Source organism: Pseudochaenichthys georgianus, chromosome 12, assembly GCF_902827115.2.
Source record: "Pseudochaenichthys georgianus chromosome 12, fPseGeo1.2, whole genome shotgun sequence".
Lineage (NCBI taxonomy): Eukaryota > Metazoa > Chordata > Actinopteri > Perciformes > Channichthyidae > Pseudochaenichthys > Pseudochaenichthys georgianus.
In genome coordinates, this window is record NC_047514.1 from 12,264,158 (window position 1) to 12,279,716 (window position 15,559).

General features: G+C 40.5%; 1 protein-coding gene across 1 annotated transcript in view; it reads right to left on the reverse strand.

The window, feature by feature from the left end:
• Nucleotides 1-14,540, reverse strand: part of fam163ba (family with sequence similarity 163 member B, genome duplicate a) — a 34,461-nt gene extending 19,921 nt beyond the window's left edge. The window contains exon 1 of the mRNA XM_034095362.2: nt 13,570-14,540. The gene's annotated coding sequence lies outside the window, so the exon portion shown is untranslated. The remainder of the gene's footprint in view (nt 1-13,569) is intronic.
• Nucleotides 14,541-15,559: the final 1,019 nt, after the last annotated feature.

Sequence of the window (15,559 nt, forward strand, 5' to 3'; positions counted from 1 at the left end):
ACACACACACACACACACACACACACACACACACACACACACACACACACACACACACACACACACCCTCTGGCTACAGGCTCTGTTCAGGGTAATACACTGCCCTCAAATGAATTTAATTCCTTTTCCCTTCCCTGAATTAGATAAGACACCATTTAATTACATTTGCTCCTTGACACTTGACAATGATATCATTCTAATTATAGACTTTTTCCTCACTTTGCCTTCTCTCCCCAAGCAACAGCATGGCACATGTCATTGTATCCCTCAGAAGGGCATAGCTTAGTTAGTTTTAGTTTGACTGACATGTACATATTGTGAGACAATGGGCCCTTAGGTAACAATATGTCAGATTCCTCCCACCGTGTCTCCATAAAACAAGACAGTACTTTCTAAAAAGTATAATTTCAGTCATTTTGTGTCCTTCTGTAGAGGTGTTGCATCTCCTTGCAGTGGTTTTTCGGTTGTTCTGCAGTCATTGTCCATTTCTATGATTGTCCAGCATTTATTTTGAGTCCTTTTACATTTCTGTGTGGTTCATTTCATTTCAAACCTTTATTTATACAGATAAATCCCATTGAGATCATTGATCTCTTTTTCAAGGGAGACCTGCTCAAGTAGTTCCACATGAAACATAAAAACATAAATAGAACAACAAAAGGACATCATACAGCATCATTTACATAATTATCCACATAAACAGGTACCAATAGCTTCCGATTGACTAACATCCAACCGAGCTTTAAAAACATTTAGTGGCACCAGATTGTTCAGTTTACATTTAATTTGCAGACTATTCCAAGACAGAGGAGCTGCGCATCTAGAAGCTGTCTTCCCTAAGACAGTCCTAGCAGTTGGCACATTTAATAAAACCACAGCATTCGATCTCAGGCAGTAGCCACTTACAATTTTCCGTGAGATCAGGGAGCAGATATAAGATGGAAGTTTCCCTAACATGGCTTTGTATATAAAAATGTACCAGTGACTGAGCCTCCGTGCAGTTAGTGAAGGCAAACCAGCCCTTGCATACAGGGTACAGTGATGGGTTCATGCTTTACAGTTTGTCACAAATCTCAGTGCGCTGTGATACGCAGCATCTAACTTGACCAGGCAATTGGCAGGTGCATTCATATAGACCAGATCCCCATAGTCCAGCACAGGTAAAAAGGTCACAGTGACTAGCCTTTTCCTGGCCTCAAGCGAGAAACAGGACTTGTTCCTGTAAAAGAAACCTAGCCTAACCCTCAGTTTTCTAAGCAGGTTATTGACATGAAGTTTAAAAGTGAGACAATCATCAAGCCAGATACCTAGGTATTTGTAACAGGTAACCACTTCAAGTTTTATTCCTTGCGTAGTTACAATATCTAAAACAGGCTCTGGTGTCTTTTTAGCTTTAGAAAAGAGCATTACCTTGGTTTTCTCAACATTTAAAAGAAGCTTTAGTTCAGAGAGCTGAGTCTGAATAATGTTAAAAACAGCCTGTAATTTAACACCATTCTCCTTAATGGAGGGACCTGCACAGTACATCACGGTATCATCTGCATACAAATGTAAAGTAGCTTCATCCACATTTTTACCTAAACTGTTGATAAATGATGAATAAAAGTGGACCTAAAACAGAACCTTGGGGAACACCATTTGCAATGTTCAACCACTCAGAAGACAGCCCATCAAAGTAAACACATTGGGACCTTTCAGAGATGTAGTTTGTGTCTTATTTTGGGTTGTTATGTATATGCTTTTGGTGTCTTTGTGATGTTTATAGGTGTCAAGCATCTCTTTGCTGTTATTTTAGGGTGCATGGGATATTTTGTTATTCAGGCCCCTTGACCCCTAGGAACCAGTTTGATTAATCCATCCAGGTTGACTGGTTATATTGTGTTTTAAAACATCTCCATATGTCTCCAATATGCAGCCAAATATTAAAACTGTGAATGAAATAATGTGAGATGCTTAAAGGCATTTTAACATGTATGACTTTGTTTGAAGATGTGTCTAGCTTATTAATCTGTCCAGCAAAGATGCCTATATAAACTCTGATGACATCTGGACCAATTTGGCTTCAGAACAAAGGATCAAGTTGGGATCAAATCATTTCCATAAAAAAATCTACCGCAATGTCATTGTTTTTTATGAGTATGTTTTTGCATATTCCAGAGGACACATGTTGCCTCACTATATGAAAGTGACAGGGCAGTTTCACTTTGTGACAGCAGTTGTCTTTCTATACGGAACGTGCACAAAGGCACATCTCTGTATTCCTTTAGAGTTATTTAACAGTAGTAGTCTACATTCAAAACTGTAGTAAACACTCCGAATTTAGAACCTGTCAACCCAGCAAAGATAACACCCTTGGCACCCTGCCAGACACGTCATTCACTTTTTGTCGTCTTTACCTTGCGTTTGCATTCACTGCCTCTCTTTATCTCCACTTTCTGTCTTGTTGTCTCTTTTCCTTGATCCCTTTCTCTGTCTGTTTAGCCTCTCCTCCCATTTGCTCTGCTGTCTCTGTCGGCCTCTCTGTTCTCCACCACTTGTTCTCTCTGTCTGTCCAGCTGATGTACACTTCCTCAGGGAGCACGGGCAGCACTCGGTTTTGAAAATCACTTTGAGCAGCAGTGCCACTCACAAGCAAAGACAGCGCCTCTGATTCAAGAGATTGATAGATCCTGCTGTGCGTCACTTTGTGTTTTAAGCGCAGCGTGTCAAGCAAACATGGTATTCACAAGAAGTCACTCAACTGACAAAAGTCTCAGAACAGTCAGACGTTACTACGCGTCTGCTGCACTGATGAAATAATCACACAACTGTGGCATATGACAAAATGCACTGAAAAACAAAACAATACCCACAAAAACTGGCACAAAAATATCATCCTTTCTGTAACTAACGCTAGAACGTCCAAACCTGAGGAAACAACATTTGATTTGTGTTCAAAAGTTCAATAGCAAGGTTTAAAATACTGTACTGTCCATGTTATTTGACTTGACACAATTGCAGTGTGAAATCAGTTTACAGAAATGTGCAATATATATGAAACCCTACAGAGCTCCTGTCTGCTTTTATTTCTGTTTTACATTTGAATCCCCTAAGAAGAGAAACATATACATCATGTATAATGATATGCAGTAACATAAAGAAAAAGTCAGAGTAAGAAACAAGACACTTAAATATTGAAAGCATTACATCTCCAGTATTGTAAAGATACACATGTGTAGCTACTGTGTGTCTTCAGAGGTCTAAAGGAGGCAGGAGCAATGCATGGTGACACGAAGGAGGTAGGGAAGATGGTACAGATTGAAGGAGACAGCATGAGTGGGAGTGATAAGTGGAGTAAACAGAGGAAAAAAGGTAGAGGGCGAGAGAAGAATTAAATGAGTGATAATGCGGAGAACAAATAAAGAAGAAAAGGCATCAGAGGACACTTTGTGACAGGATAGACGCCCTCGAATATATGTAAAGGTGGTCGAAGGAAATTAAAAGGAAGATTGCTAGTGTTAGTGCTAATGGTCAGTGCTGTTTAAAATCAGGTCTCCAGTTACTATGGCGACAGGGCTATTACAGACTGACATTTAACCACCGTCTTTTCTGTTTTTTGAGTGGGTGGTTTACTCTTAAAAGTTCTATCCTTTTTGTACTTCAACCAACTTTTCCCCAGCGCTCACTCACTGTATGCTAATCTCTAAGCTGGTACAAAAATAAAGCACATTTCAGTCAGGCAGAAGTGCAGTAATGCATAATAAGATACAACATATTGAAAAGACAGGAATTTATGAATGAGAATCTCTCGTCTCATGTGCATTTCTGTTGTGATCAACTCTTATGGCGGAGTCAGTCACGACCTTGCTGAGCTTGCTTGTTCCTAAATGTATTTTCGCTTCATCACTTTCTAAAAGGACCGTGTCGTCGACGTGTGCAACTTTTTTAGTCTCAGATTTAACATTATGCAGCTAAACTTGGCTATTCTCATAATGAGTGAGTAGGCTTTGGATCATAAAGTTCGTAATGAGAAGGCCCCTAGGCTTCTTTGAAAAGTACCCAATATCGTAGGTTATACTCATAAAGACAAAATGCAAATTAAACTTGGTCTGAGTAGTGTGCCATCTGCCTTTATATATAGCAAGCCAGATTAAAGGGAAAATTACACTTTTCATTAGGCAAGGCAAGGCAAGGCAAGGCAAGTTTATTTATATAGCACCTTTCAGCACCAGGCAATTCAAGGTGCTTTACAAAAATGAAAGACATTCAGACAAAGGCATTTAAAAACAGTAAAAGATAAGAAAAGAAACATTAAAACAAAAACAAAAAATGAAAGACATTAAGAAAATGGCATTTAAAATCAGTCATTAAAAAGAAAAGCTAATAAAATTAACATTAAAAGACAAAAGTTACAGTGCAGTCTAAGATATGAATAGTTCAATTATTTCGGTTCTTGATTTTTAATTTATTCACAGAACCTCCCTTTGGAAATCCGAACATTTCCGTCCCGATTGTTAATTTAGACTGATTGTTTTCACCATGTTATGCTCGCATGACATCCACAATCGGACCCTCAGGAGGGTGTACTAGCCCCCTACTCTGCTTTGCGTTCCATAACAAAGTCTTTAAGTGTTACCTGAACACCCCGTGTTACCAAAACACTATTTTTCACCCGTCGGTGCTGTGATACTTGTTCCTCAGTACAACTCACCTAAAAACTGATCGTAAACCCTGGCTACGATGGATATCCCAAATATCCTACTTTCGAGCAGTCCCTCTCATAAATGTCATGGAGAAATTAATTACGTTTAAATTTAAAACATTAAAAGAAAAAGTACAAGGATAAAAGTTACAGTGCAGTCTAAGATATGAATAGTTCAATTAAAAGCAGCGACAAAAAGAAAAGTCTTCAGCCTGGATTTAAAAGTAGTCAGAGTTGCAGCGGACCTGCAGGTTTCTGGGAGTTTGTTCCAGATATTTGGAGCATAATAACTGAACGCTGCTTCTCCATGTTTAGTTCTGACTCTGGGGACAGAAAGCTGACCAGTCCCTGAAGACCTGAGAGATCTGGATGGTTCATAATTTAGCAGGAGGTCAGAAATGTAATTTGGGCCTACACCATTCAGTGCTTTATAAACCAGCAGCAGTATTTTGAAATCTATTCTTTGACACACAGGAAGCCAGTGTAAAGACTTCAGAACAGGAGTGATGTGATCCACTTTCTTAGTGTTAGTGAGGACTCGAGCAGCGGCGTTCTGAATCAGCTGCAGCTTCCTAATAGATTTTTTAGTGAGACCTGTGAAGACACCATTGCAGTAGTCGAGTCTACTGAAGATAAAAGCATGGACAAGTTTTTCCAAATCCTGCTGTGACATTAGAATTTTAATCCTAGATATATTCTTTAGGTGATAGTAGGCTGATTTAGTAACTGTTTTAGTGTGACTGTTGAAACTCAGGTCAGAGTCCATGACTACACCTAGATTTATGGCTTTATCTGTTGTTTTGAACATTGCAGACTGAAGCTCAGCGCTCACTTTTATACGTTCTGACTTTGCTCCAAAAAACATTACCTCAGTTTTATCTTTGTTTAATTGGAGAAAGTTCTGACACATCCAGTCATTGATTTGTTCAATGCACTTACTCAGTGTTTGAATTGGAGCATAGTCTCCTGGTGAAATTGTTACGTAGATTTGTGTGTCATCTGCATAGCTATGGTAACTTATTTTGTTGTTTTTCATTATCTGAGCCAGTGGTAGCATGTAGATGTTAAAGAGAAGAGGCCCCAAGATGGAGCCTTGAGGAACCCCACATGTCATATTTGTCAACTCAGATGTGTATGTACCTATAGAAACAAAGTTGTTTCTGTCCTTTAGGTAGGATTCAAACCAATTTAGAACTGTTTCTGAAAGTCCCACCCAGTTTTCCAGTCGGTCTAGTAATATGCTGTCGTCAACAGTGTCAAACGCAGCACTGAGATCTAATAATACTAACACTGAAGTTCTACTACTGTCTGTGTTTAAGTGGATGTCATTAAAGACCTTTACAAGAGCAGTCTCAGTGCTGTGGTTTGGACGAAAGCCTGACTGGAACACATCGAAACAGTTATTTAAATGCAAGAAATTACTCAACTGTTGAAAAACAACTTTTTCAATGATCTTACCTAGAAATGGGAGGTTTGATATGGGCCTGTAATTGTTCATTGCTGAAGCATCTAGATTATTCTTTTTTAAGAGCGGTTTAATGACTGCAGTTTTCAGGGCCTGTGGAAAAATACCTGAGTGAAGAGATTTGTTTACTATATGAAGTAGATCTGAGGCTATGCAAGGCAAAACATCTTTGAAAAATCCTGTTGGAATAATATCAAGGCAGCAAGAGGAGGATTTCAGAAGTTGTATAATGTCCTCTAGGTCTTTATCATTAATCTGATGGAATTGTGTCATGGTGCTTGAATTGTTATTAGGTGGACACAGAGACACATTTGCTGTTCATGATGCAGAGACACTGACTGCTTGTCTGATTTTCTGAATTTTGTCAGTGAAAAAGGAGGCAAAATCATTGCATGCCCTGGTGGATAGAAATTCAGAGGCTACTGACACTGGGGGGTTAATTAGTCTGTCGACGGTAGCAAACAAGGCACGTGCGTGGTTTTTGTTTTTGGTAATGATGTCAGAGAAGAACGATTGTCGTGCGTTTTTCAATTCCAAATTATAAAGGCCAAGTCTCTCTTTATAGATTTCAAAGTGAACCTGGAGATTTGTTTTTCGCCACCTGCGTTCAGCTTTTCGACATTCTCTTTTTTCTGTTTTCACGGTCATGGCCTTTCTCCATGGAGATATTTTCTTGCCAGACACTTCCTTTACCTTAGTTGGAGCAATGGCATCTATAACATTTTTAATTTTTAATTAAAATGATCTACTAGCTCATTTACTGAGATGTTAGCAGGGGCAAGTGTGGAAGAAAAATTCTGAGTAAACATTTCCCTAGTATTTTCAGTTAAATATCGCTTTGTGGTTATCTCTTTTTGAACATTTTTGTGAACAGAAATAGAGCTCTCAAATAAAACACAGGAATGGTCAGAGAGTGCAACATCAGTCACCACAACCTTAGAGATATTCAGACCCTTTGAGATAATTAAGTCTAGAGTGTGCCCCTTATTGTGCGTGGGCTCCGTCACATGCTGAGTCAGTCCATAGCTATCAAGAACACAAAACAGTTATTTTGCCCCTCTGTCCTGGGGGTTGTCAACATGGATGTTAAAATCACCAACAATGACTAGACGGTCAAAGTCAATACACACTATAGACATCAGTTCAGTAAAGTCATCAAAAAAGCTTGCACAGTATTTGGGTGGTCTATAGATATTTAGGAACAGAGCTCGAGAGGAGCATTTCAGCTGAAGGGCCACATATTCAAAAGAATCAAAGTTCCCATAAGATGTCTTCCTGCATTGAAGGGAATCACTGAACAGAATAGCAACTCCACCCCCTTTCTTATGCATTCTTTCCTGACTCATAAAACTAAAGTTGGGAGGGGTTGATTCGATAAGAACAGCTGCACTGTTATTTTGTTCAATCCAAGTTTCTGTTAAAAACATAAAATCGAGATTGTGCTCAGTGATAAAATCATTGATTAAAAATGTTTTTCCTGCCAAAGACCTGACATTTAATAAAGCTAGTTTAAGTTTGTTAAACACACTATCAGTCATGTTTTTTGTAACAAGCTGTGGCTGACATGGAATCAATGCTAAATTAGATAAACTCACACAAACGTTTGAGCACTTCCTGTTTCTAAAATGATTCACCACTCTTAATCTATTACCTATCAACACAGATATCGGCAAAGCTATAGGCAGGCAGGGCCCCGGCATGTCCTGGAAAGAGTTGAGAGTGCCATACGCCCTTGATTAAGTTTGTTAGTTCTATTTTGGAACCTTAGTGATAATTCCACAGTTATTTGAACATTGTATTAACTTCTATCAAATACTGAGATCTGCGTGTACCCTAAATCACCAGTTTCAACATTTGCCTTACATTTTTAGAAATCAAATCTTAAAATAATTACACTGTTACACCTTTGGAACATTACTTCATTAGTCTTTGCAGAGTTACTTCCATGATCAACCTCTACCATGTTTCGGAGCATACCGTTTTTCTGTAAACTGCCTGATGTTCTGACTGCTCACTTTGCTTGACCTTATGGTGGAGTAATGTCTTTGTGTCTCCTGACCTCAGCAAGTGTAATTTGCTGTGTAAGCTGTTCTTGGAAAAAAAAGCCCCACTGTTTGTCATATTCACTAACACAAGTATTGATACTATTCATGACAAATTAGCATGGCAACACACATACAACCTTGCTAATGAAGCTGCCATGTACAGTATGAGGGACATGAAGGGAAGAACAATCATTTGTTTTATTCTGCTGCTGTTTCTCCTCACCCTCTTCCTGTTCGTCTTCCCGCCTCTCCCACCTCCCTTCTACTCTTTTGCAATGAGCTTCAGTTTTACAATCACTCTTGGGGATGAGGGCAGCTGACCAAAGCGCGTGCTTGCACCTGGAATGCGTGCCGGTTTCGGTGTGGGAACTCATCTGTGCGTGAGCGTGATGTGTGAGCATGTCACGGTGAAGCCGCTGAGGGGGAGAGCGGAGTGTGGGGCCGAGGGGGAGGGGAGGAGGGATGGGTGGAGGAAGGAAGGAACGGGTGGTGACTGTTTAACATGATCATTGAGCAGCCATGTTCCCTTCCCCCAGTCTCAATCCATCCCCTCCACTTCTCCCTTCTCCCCTTTATCTCCACCACAGCAGATCTATCATGACTCGCCTCCCTGTTGAGCATTTTAAAGGTAATCAAGCTGATATGTGAGTACACTTTAAATGCCCAGGAAATAAAAGGCAGTGGACATGCTGCCATTGTAATTGCATTCACTCTTAGGTGGTTCTGCCAGTTGTTAAACCCTCCCTCCTCCTTGTCTTCTACTTCCCCTGCTGCCTATTTTACAAGCCCTCTTCTTCGTCTTCTTTCATCACCCATCTGTCTTTGAAATGTGGTTTCTTCCATCCTACTCATCTGCTTGTCCTTCAACTCCCTCTCTCTCTCCCTCTCACTCTCTCTCCTCCTCCTCCTCCTCCTCGTCTCCCTCCTGCTGTAATGGCTGAGAGGCTGATAGACCAGCAGCAGCAGCAGCAGCAACCAGACCAGAAACACACAGTCACTCATGGCCACGCTCAGAGGGGGGCTTCAGAGTGTGTGTTTGTGAGTGTGTGTGTTTGTGTGTGTGAGCATGCAGGAGTATGACTGATCTCCCAGGGGGCCGAGGTTGTTACGAGGGTCACTGAGGAAGTCGCCATGGGAACATAAGCCCTGCCTTGTCTTTCATTGTTATCGCCCTCAAAGAGCACAGTATGTGTTTGTGTCTCAATTTATTTTTCTTCGCAGTACACAACATGAGTTTAGTCCCAGTTGTCATTCCTATACTAGCATTCAGTTATTCCTCATATAAATATATTATATTTCAGAACATAGAAAACATTATATGATTTCATTAAATGCACAGAATACATATGTAATCTTACATGAACATGGATCTAAATCATCCACCACATCCCACCTAAATACACACTGAAAGAGGACCTTACTAGGTAGTATTCAACATTTTAATTAACTAAACAAATATATAGAATATAAATGAATACAATATAAAATTAAGAGAGGCAATCTAAACAATCCAGTTCAGAAAAATAATGCGGATAACATTTTGTTTTTCAAAAAATCTGATATAGGCGTTGGCAGGGTGTGCATATAGGTCAAATAGGGTTGCCAAATCTTTCTGAAAGTACATGTGATGTTACAGCGTGGAATTCAGCATATATCTAGCTATGGGGTGATGGAAAACCAGATTTCCAAACCACCGCTATCCAGTGCTTTAAACAGTGTCTATAAACCTTTATGTTTAGTTTTTCAAGTTTAATAGATGGCTGTAAGATTCCCTTACAATCAAAATTGGCTTCAACACATATTTAACCTCCTGTATGTGTATAGTGTACTATTTTAATACCTGCGTTTGATAAACATTTTACCATTAGCTCAGGTATTTACAATATAATATGATATTGAGTGCTTAAAACCAGTCACTGTGGTGCTAATACAAAGGCAGCATTGACGTGATTTGGAAAAATATCAGCACCAACATCATAACATAATTCATGGTAGCTCAGTGAGTCATACAGCAGAGGAGTCACAGGTATCAATCTGAGTAAGTGTGCAACCTTCAACTCTCTTTGCCCCCGGGAAATTAAAGGAAAAACCTACAGTAACCATCTTAGTTACATGTGGGAACACCACCTCAGAGCCTCTCAGAGCCTCTCTGTTACTTGAGGAATAGCACCAACACCAGTGTTTCCCCTATATACAAATAGTGGCGGCGCAGCGCCGCTGCTGAACTATGCGCGCCACTGCTGAACTATGCGCGCCGCTGCTAGGGGGCACCAGCCAGGTACCCAAAAAAAAATGTAATGGGATAATAATGGGATAAAATAATAAAATAATAATACGTTTTTCATTTTTGATTGTTGGCTATGTGGATTTGTAGTATTTGTGTTACTGTATGTTCAATAAAGGTGTATTTTTGCTAAATCTTGAGGCATTGCCACTGTATATACTGGGCAGGGCCGACATACAGTAGGCGGTCGCCTAGGGCGCCAGATCTGGGGGGGCACTGCGCTGGCAGCTCTGGGAGGGAAAAAAAATAATGTTTTGACCGTTGGCGCTCATCCTAATTTTTGGCCTTGATGTAACAACATTCATAATTAAGTCAATGTAACACCCTTTTCACCCGGTTACACTTTTCATTTGCCCTGTACGATGGGCGCTGTATGTGATGAAAGTGGGGGGTGTTGGCTTATAAGGCGCCCACAGCTCACAGCCAAAGTGCGAGCGTGAGAGCGAGCGAGGGAGAGAGAGAGAGGGCGCACCGGTACCGGCGCTGTTGTTATTAGAATCTGGTGCTAGCTGCGCTAACGGATATAAGAAGTAGATGTTTCTACAACTACGGTGGAGGAGAGCTCTCCTGTCAGACTGAGAGGCTCAGTGGGGTAAAGGACTCTCTGAGTGTTTAGATAGTTAATTTTAGTCTAAGTTATCTCAGTGGGTCTCAAACATTTTGACCACAAATTAATGTAAACACATATTTCCAAGGCACTCCTTTATAATTATTAGGATAAATAAAAACAGGTTTGAAATCATTCCAATGTATACTATAGGACAGTAAACCAAAAATATCGTTTAACGTTGGAGAGATACAAATATATGCATGAATAAATAAATGTTAACTAGGTAAAATAAGATATGAATGAACAACAAAAATAAAAAAAGTTACATTTATTTGTTATTGTCTATGGTAGGTTATTGGTTATGTTCATATACTTATTTGATTATTAAAATTTAAACTGATCTTTTTCATACAGGTATGGGTGTTTTAGAGTTGTACCCCCTAGATCAGGTCTCTAGTAATTGTGTGCTCAAAGTGCACCAGATTGAAGCATTTTACTATACCCCCGGACCCCCCTAGAGGATGTGACGTCCACCCCCAAATTCAAACATGATACTGAATACATTTGAAGCCATTTGGGCATATATAGTATATTACCTATGTCAATACGTTTCTGTTTTTTGTAGTGTATTTGTCTTTTGTAGAGATTTTTCATTTATATATAAAATCTCGCATAGGGCAGCAAATTGGCTAGAACCGGCCCTGGTACTAGGCCTCAAGAGCCTTTCTTGTACTGGCAGACACATAGAAACAAATTGGTAGGGCGCACTTCACACGTGCACACACTAAACAATTCCACGCGCTCCGCGCTCACATTATGATGGGCCCACGTGCCTTAGCACCGCTGCTATGACTCCATCCTAGGGGAAACACTGAACACATTTTCCTTCATTTGGTGTTTTGATGATAAAGCTGGAGAGCACTGAGATATGGTGAATGGGAAAGCAAAAGCATATTGGTTTCTATCCTAATCATATGCTCAGTGACCCTTCGTGCCCTGTGTGGAGGCATATTGTTTCCTGGAGTTATTTATTCAGGTTTATTCTTGAAATCTACTGCACTCTTCTTAAACGTTTCAATGAATGAGAAGGAGGAAAGTATTTAGGGAGATTAGCTAAGGTAAACAGAAATGTGGGAATCAATAACTCCAAATCACATCTGCCAATACACAAGCAGAGAAGAAAATAATGAAGAGTATTCATCCTCCGGTAATCAGAATATTGCCTGAACTTTGGACTGAAACAGTACATAAGCATTTTGATACTCCAACAGCTAATGAGGCTGTATTATAAGTTATTTTCAAAGAAGTTCTCTTTCAGACTTGGGTTAAGACCCTCTTTTTATTTGACTTAACATAGAATTATGTCTTTTCGCAATAAAATGCCCTCGTTCTCATGTAACCTGTTTGAATGTGTGCGAAGGAGATGCGTTTGGCTGGAAACGATGACATAGATGTGCTATGGGAATTTCACAATAAAGGCGTTTGTTAAAGATTATGAAATGTATTGATATTTTGCATTGATGCTATTGGATGATTGATCATTAAATCAGTGCATTGATCCATATCAATGTATAGTTACACCCCTAAAATACTTAGCAAGTTATCCCCAAGAATATAATGGTTCATTCCTTCACTATAACAGAATAAGAGTTTATGTTAAAAATAACCCCAATTGCCTTTAAGACAAGCATCTGGGGCCCAACTTTCTTCTCCCCTTGTGTTCCACCAAATATATTCTTACAAAATATCTAAACACTCCATAAGCTTAGATTTAATTATCCCAGCTACACAGTTAAGCTGGTTAGCTTCATCCAGCACAGTGTTTTCCGAAACACAGCGTAGGCGGTTGGTTGCATTTGCATCCATTTGCCTGAAATATTTTCAGCATTTTAACTGAATTCAGTGGACTGCTTTCGTGTTGCACTGCTTTAATGCTGCTTGAGATGCATTTCCACCCTGCCTAAAAATATCTGAAGCGAACAGTTTGGATGTGACCATGGCTAACAGTTGGTGACAGTAGCAGTGGCTCACGAGCCATGCTGTTTTGTCAGCATGTGGTGAGCCGGCCAGCCAGCAAGTCGGTCATACAAAATAATCACTGAACCTCTCCCTTTGCCTTTACCCTCTCTCATCTATCCCTCTGTTTATATATATCTGTAATATATATCCACAGCTGTACCATGGTTCAGCTTAAGCTGCTGAAAACACACTCTGCTATTTGTTGTACTTAGAGGGGGGTATATGGACCATACTGAATTAGAAATATTGTGGTTTGAATAAGAAAAGCTACCCATCCTGCTAGAAGACAAGTGTGGATCTGTCCATGGTGCTGAAATTAGAAAGTGATGTAGCACTCTGCTTCCCCATCTCCATCCATCTATCCATCTATCTCATCTCCTTTCCAAACTAACTACTAAATGGTATGCATGACTCAACAAGAAGATGTATCCGGTTTGCTATGAAACCAATGTTAAATCCAAAATAGGAAAGAGTGTATGGAGAATAAAAGAACATCTTATTTACTTATAGGATGAGGACTCTTACCTGCAGAGATAAGAGGAATTCACCGGGTCACATCTAGGGTAGAGGTGGCTCCCTGGAGCTCAGGTCGCGTCCTCTGCTGGTTGTAGATTGTGTCGACTTCAGTCACTGAATAGTGAAACCAATAGCAAAAAAAGCCCAAATGTCAGCAAAGTAATCAGCAAAAACGCTGAAGTGCCAGTAAGTCAATCGACTTTAGTCCAACAACAAACCGGTTGGCTGATCCTGTGTAGTTGCTAGTTAAAAAAAAACAACGTAAAATAGTATATGTGTCCTTATTCTTTGCTGTCGGACTACTTTTCCACACCAGTCCTTTCATTCGCATGCAAAACGTTTTCTGTCCAATTCCAAACTCGCAGAAAGACACCCGAAAAGCATTCCAAAGATGAGGAAAAAAACGCTCCAATAGTAATTACAATGCCTCCGGAAAGACGCGTCAGCCACACACCACTGCTTGTCTGGAGTTGTTTGAACAGGAGAGACCGCTTCACCAACGCTGCTCTCAGATAAAGCACTCCTACGCAAACATCATCATCAGCCACAGCAGCATGTGTGTTGGAGGGGGAGACGAGGTGATAGAAAATCTCGACATCTCCATTTCAACCACCAGTTTCCCACCGTTCGAGGAGGTCGAGGTCAGATTTTTGCTGAAGCGCTTCCACACAAATCGACGCGGAGCTTTCCCCCCCTTATTAATCAATTTATCTATCTCCTCCCCTTCTCCTGTGTGTTTGTCTCTTTGGGCCGCATGTTTGGCGAAAAACTAGCCAGCTGCTCGCCTCTCGGACTACTAAGTGTCCCCGAGAATACCGGCTGCTGTATATTTACATGCACGGTTCCTGGATTTCCGCATATATTTGCTGATTCCTGCAGAGAGAGGTCCGGCGTTGCGCGGAGACGAGTCAAATGAATTCAGAGGTGGCTCTTTACTGCCTGCAGACCCAGTGAGTGAATGCAGCCTGAAGTGTGCAGCCTGAGAGATGGCGCTTTAGTCACAGATTGGCGGTGGGTGCTATAGAGAGAAGAGACACGAGAGAGGGAGGGGAGGGGAGGGGAGGGGGACAAGATGCTTGATGAAGTCCCTTCTGACTTCCAAGCAGAAGTCTGTCAGCTGTGTGCCTTTTTGTGGGACTTCATGGGTTGCAAGGTTGCTGAAATTGTAGACATTTTAAAGGCTACACATGGTCTTACCTCCAAAGTCACCATGACAAGTGTGGAGAAATAAAAGGAAAGTGCATGTCCTCAGACACGTTGGTGGAGCCTGCAACCTAAGATTGTTTAACTATACTGTAGCTATATGTACATATAACAAATAAAAGCCTTGAACCTTGAACCTCGAACCTTGAATAAACTCTCCAAATGTAGCACACAGCCAACTGTATAAATCAGAGTTCTTCACACTGGAAACCAGAATGCAGAGAAGATTCATTAAGCTTCCCAGTTGCAGTTAATCACCCAAGCCACATGAGACAACCAACACATATAACGATAATTAAACTATTACACCTGTCCTCTGCCAAAGGTTCAACCAAGGTGGAAAAACAAATTGTCCCTCTGTCTGGAACCAAACGTCCATTAAAGTCCATTAGGACCACAGAGACATTCGTCCCTTTGAAAGATCATTGTGTCCCTCTGTCTTTTGTCATTTCACTCTGTTGATTTGTTTGAGGACATGTCAGGAAGTCCATCCGTAGATGAGATTGTTTTCTACTTTTAAGTCCCTTTCATGTGATCCATGAGACACTCTCTGTGCCACAGTATTCCCATCTTGTCAACTTCTAAACGCCACTGTTGTACCACTTCTTTTTCTTTCGTTATTCATCTGTCTTCTTTCTCCTCTTTTACTCTTCACTCATCGTCTCCTCTAATTACTCATCCAGCCCTACAACGTCTAGCCTCTCACATTCAGATCAGACGAGGGGCAGTTTGAGGCAACGTTAAGAGTAGCAGTGTGAGTTTGTATTGCATTCATTATTCAAACAGGCAGAAGTGG